This window comes from Leptidea sinapis, chromosome 11 (assembly GCF_905404315.1).
Source record: "Leptidea sinapis chromosome 11, ilLepSina1.1, whole genome shotgun sequence".
Taxonomy (NCBI): domain Eukaryota; kingdom Metazoa; phylum Arthropoda; class Insecta; order Lepidoptera; family Pieridae; genus Leptidea; species Leptidea sinapis.
Window position 1 is genome coordinate 14,096,719 of NC_066275.1, and position 6,000 is coordinate 14,102,718.

A 6,000-nucleotide genomic window follows, 5' to 3' on the forward strand; every position below is an offset into this window, starting at 1 on the left:
TTACTAACAATTTGTCTAAATATGTGTAGACATATTAAATTTTTCAATGCAGCAATGAACACAAGTGCTTTGCAATTTGATTACGGACAGTAACAAATTTTGCCACAGATCACACCCTTACTGTAAGTCGTTAAGGAGTCGCATTGATCATCATATTCGACTGCGACAATTATTTAAACATAACTATGTTATGGTAGATGACTTAAATACCCGGATAGGATAAAAAAGATTCGGCCGAGTATCGTTAATTTGCTCCTAAGAATTGAAGAGTTCCGTTCCGAAAAAGCCAAAATACATTTCTGCGTTACATGTTCAGAGATAAACTTTGTGAACGATTTTTTAATATTATTTTTGTAACGGCTCATTTGGAAATAATATAAGAGTTTTATTTAAACGAAACGCGCGCACATCGTCATAATTTCGACACAAAGACGTTAGCCGATAAATCTGCCTGCAGATAGTATGAATTGATAGTTGTATTCAAGATATTTATAAGAGAAGGAATACTCTCAATACAAAGGGACAGTTAGTTTGATAAACAACGTTACTGTGACGACGGAGCACTAAAACAGAACTTTATATATATTTAAAATAGATGAATGAGACATAGAAATGCGTTGTCGCATTCAATTATACAAAAGTACTGGCGTTATTTTTGTTTGATTAGCCAAAGTAGTGTAGGTGTCTTTTTCTGGTTTATAATAATCAACGATATTACTTAATATTTTACTAGATATATATTTAAATTGTTAATTATATCATATGAAATGATTTTATTGAATAATTGGGTATTTAATATGCAGAAAAGTGACGTTTAAAATGAATATTTGAAAAATAAAGTTCTATGGTTGTCAAAAAATATATATTAAAAAATAAGATGGTAATTTTTTATAAAATATGTTATTCTCCTACTTAGTCACTATTTTTTTTATGGAATAGGAGGACAAACGAGCGTACGGGTCACCTGGTGTTAAGTGATCACCGCCGCTCACATTCTCTTGCAACACCAGAGGAATTACAGGAGCGTTGCTGGCCTTTAATGATCGAGCTGATACTGGGGTGCGCCAGACTAGAGATGCAAATGTATATATATGCAAATATAAGACATTTACTTCAGTGATGATGTAATGCATGCAAGTTCATTTTACAATATCTCGCCATCCCTTTCTATTATTAAAATAGTTGGTCTCTATTCATGAAAATTACCACAACAAATTCAAGCTGATCTATCGATCGCATACATGTCCCATGCTGTCTAACTGGGCTTGCGAAGGAGACACATTTTTATTTTGTGCAAATACATTTCCCTATTTAATAATATATAAATATAAATCCAACAATGCGTTAAACAACCATGACATTAAAAAACGACCTGTGATATCTCCCGATGACACGTCTCCATCAAAAGTTTGAAATATTTTTCAGTAAATTGCTTATGAATTTTCTAATTTTTGAGAGTCTTTTTTTTTTCAAATAATATAAATTCAAATATCTTATGTATGATTTTACTCCAAATGGAATAACACATTGCTTATATTTTTCCGAGACTGCTGAAAAATGTTGACCAAAAAAGATGTTCTTGGCTAGAGTACGGTTTGTAGCTAAATTCAACACGATCAAATTTTGAATTATTAATGGGTGACGGTGATTATCAACCATCAGCCTAGCCTCGGAGTTTCGGTGGTAGAAATACAAACAATATATTTTTTAGATCTACATGATTCTGTATTGAATCTAACTATCCATAAAACTCAATATTGTCTTGTAATGTTGTGTATTTCCTTTGGCTCAATATTCTGCAGTTTCAACAGCCTGTTCAACGAGCTGACATAATCGAATTTCGAGTTCTGCTTCTATTCAACTGTGACAACTATTCAGCATAGTTTAAATTTGAAGCATGTTGGTAGGTTGTTTAGTTGTAATACATTAAAATATGATATTGGAAGTGGAAGCTACATATAAAGAAGTTCTTGTAAGACCTTTGGTCATGATGAATTAAATAACCTAAAACTCCACTGAAATACAATATTTATTAATTAACCTTCTCAATTTTAAATTATTGTTGACAAAATTTATTTACTTATATTTGATTGTTCCTGAAAACAAAACACTTCCATTTTAAAAACAAAGGTATTTGAATTATTTGTACATAATTATTTTACGTGATAACCCTCACTTTTGGGATTAATTAGACAAATTAATTTTGAAAACAAAATTTTAATGACCTGAGAAATTATACAACCTGAGAGTTGAACAAAGACATCAAGATTTATGAGCTTTACGTCACTCGCACGTTTAGTGCAGTGGAAGAGCGCGCGCATGGAACGCGAGAGGTCAAGGGTTCGAAGGTTTGTTCTTGCACCGTTCATAAATTTTGTTTTAAAATTTTAATTTCTGCAGTATTATATTGATTTAGTGTGAAGGATGCCATAGCTAGTGAAATTAATGGATGGACAAACGATAGTTAATATTTTATGTCTCAGTAAAGTGACGCTCATAATAATAGCGATGTCGATCTGAATTACGTATTACGAGTAAGGCGTCTCGTCATGGCTTCTCATAAATAATATGTTGTAACACTACGTTAATAACACAAACGACAATACAACGTTATAATTAACTCTCAACTTATTAAAAATTCGCAAGTTTATTTTCGGTGGTCGAAAAATGTATTGTTGCGTTAATTATACTGAATCTTTATACGAAACATTAAATGCCTTCTTTTGTTTGTAATTTGATTAAGGCTAACATCAACTTTACTGTACAGCATTTACGCAATGCTTAATTTTTTAAAAATAGATATTTACATTGTGACTAGCAAATTAACAATCACTACTCACGTTGAACGCAAGAGGAAAGTCAATCTTTAATTTATTGTTATTGGACCCATAATTAATGGACCTTCAACCAATTTTTTTTTAAGATATTGCGTTATTTAGTGTATACGAATGTATGTTTGTAACACATGAAAAGGAAAACACACAATAACATTACACATTAACAGAATAACATTCACTTTAGCTGTACTTTCGTCAATAATTAATTAGCAAATACAAATTCTGTCGTCGTTTTGTTCCAAATTCAATTCCCATACATCGTAATAGAACTATTAGCGTGATCATAATTTAATGGGCATATGTTTTATTCATAGTTCATATCGTATCATAGAAGAGCCGTCACGCGATTGCTTATTATTTTTAACCGACCTCAAAAAGGAGGAGGTTATCAATTCGATCGGTATTTTTTTATGTATCTATCTCTGACAATTTATGATCCGATTTACGTAATTCTTCTTTTCCTTGCTACAAAATAAATGCCATTTGCCATATTGCCGTTTGCCATAAACACGGCACTGACTTAAGACCTATCAATATGTAGCACTTACAAATAATAGTATTTTATTAATATTAAAGGTAAAGGTTTGCTTAAGAGGTGTATTAAATTAAGATTTTTAGTTATTTGATACGTCGTCGATTAGTCGGTTTTTTTAAACGTAGTTTATTTTTTTTATATTTTGTTCTTTAAAAATATCATTTAAGACTGGTCGATCCTGACATCCAAAACTTATATTTTATTGATAATTAAACTATAAATTTGTCTCTTTATATATCAATGCTTTATGTTTATAAGACCTCCGCATATTTATGGTGTGTAGGTTAAAGCTCGTTATTATTTACTGTATTCGTTACACTTTTGTGTTCTACTTTATTTCGTTAAGTCTACTAGTTAAAAGTTTATAGTGTATCTCGAATATTTTTAATAAATTATATAGAGGAAGCTACTGAATTTTTTGTTTGTTAATAACTCAAAATAATGACTTTCTTAATTCTCGGTAAAGCTGAATTTTTCCGAAGTGGTGGTATATTAAAACAATATATTGTGTTACTTTGATATTCATAAGTGTCATTTATGGACTTAAATGAATACTTTATTTTTTTCATATGCAACATACAGCGTGTTTTCAATAATTTTCCTTCGTTCCTTCTACATAACAACCAAGCTTTTGATTGAAATGTTTTCCGTGACGAAAATAGGTTTATATTGTATCGGCCTAACTAATAAACTTGATATAGATATACCTGAGAATAAACCAAGTTTATGCACAATCTTTACCAACAGACATTTTGCATAAGATTGGTTTATTCGGAAGGATCACGTTTCCCGCGTTAATGAACTAAACTGCTTGACATTCGGAAAACTTCAAAATTATCATTGTATTGACTGATAAGTGAACTATCAAATGAAAAGTATACATATTTAAATAATAAAAAAGATTTGATTAAATGTCTTAGTTAAGGTCATAAAATCACAAATAAAAAAATAATTGTTTGATAGTGTTGTCAGCGATATAATATTATTATTTCTGCATATATTCATGGCTTATTCTCAGGTATAACTTTATACCAAGTCTATAAGTAAGGCCGTGTGAGTATATAAAAACAATAAAAGGCGGCATATGTACACTAGAGGACAGATGGGAAAATGATAACTTTACTAAAATTTAAAAAATAACTGTTGTTTTTTAATGTGTAAAACCAATTTTCTTATAACCTAATAAATAATAATGGTTGGTACCAATGTATGGCATGCATGTTGGTAACGTAAAAACATAACGATTTTGAACTACCATGTATTGCTTACTGCGTCGAGGTTATCACTTCAAAAATTACTTGCGCCTGCCTTGAAAGCTGACAACAGCGAACTACATTTTCGTCTTTTTTTTCCATTTTATAAGTTTTTCATAATATGCCATTATTAGAAATAATAGTAATTAAGCTGACTCGCCTAACTTACTTTCATAGTTCCCTTATTTAAAACTTATACTAGGCTTGGAATATATGATGTTGGCGAAGGTTTCTTGCAAAAGAAATAATGACAATTGGTAAATATTATGAATTCATGATGCATGAATGTCATCCCATGTAAATTTCAACATTAGGACGCGAGTACCTTCACTGGAACATAAATGATAAATAAATTTCATTTTTAACGAGGGATCGGGTGTGCTTTACCTTAAGGTAGCGTTCCGATCTTGACTGCCGCGACTCGGCAGCTGCGACCCAGCAGTCATTGCCGGGCAGCAACGCACCGCTCTGTATGATCATGCATACAGAGTTTTCCGATGCACGCGACCGGGTCGTGCGGCCAAACTGCGCACGAGTGGCAGCGCTGCCCAGCCGCTTGTGAAGCAGTCTGGCAGCGCGACCCTCTATTATTTGCACGTGCTCTAAAAAAAAATGGCGGTATTTAACGACCAAGAAGATGAACATTTAGTGGACCTGGTTTCTAGAAATCCACCAATTTTTAATGCACGACTCAAATCCCACAAAGATAATGTTGTTCGGGAAAATATTTGGGACACCATTGCAAAGAAGTTTAATAAGTAAGTATCTTCTTTGATTTAATAAAGAAAAATTATTTAAGGGTGATATCAAAAATTTATGTTTCATACAGAAAGTTTTTAAAAAACACGTAAAATCTACAGCTGATACTTCAATTCTTATTTTTGTATTGAATACATACTAGTTATTCTGAGCGACAACTTAGAAGGCGTATGTATATAATACAAAAATAAGAATTCGTATATCAGCTGCCCGGCAGTTACGATCGGAATGAACGTGGTCGCGCTGCTGAGTAGTTGGCAGTGCTTGCAGCCGACGCGACGGCAGCGACTGCAGAGTCGCGGCAGTCATGATCGGAACGCTACCTTTAGACCGTGTATAATGTTCATACAAGCTTTCATATTATATAAATCAAGAAGTATCTCATAAAATACGTTATAATATATTAGGAAATATTTTAAGATTTCTAAGACGTTACATATAACTTAGATTTACTAGCATAAAATTTTTACTATGTTTTACTGGAAATGTTAATAGCTGATTAGTATTTAATATTTATTATATTTTTTCATTTACTTAACTGTTATTAATCTTATTACTAACTAGATTATCAGTTAAATGAAATGATTTCGTGTTAGTTCATGGTGCCCATTCCTCA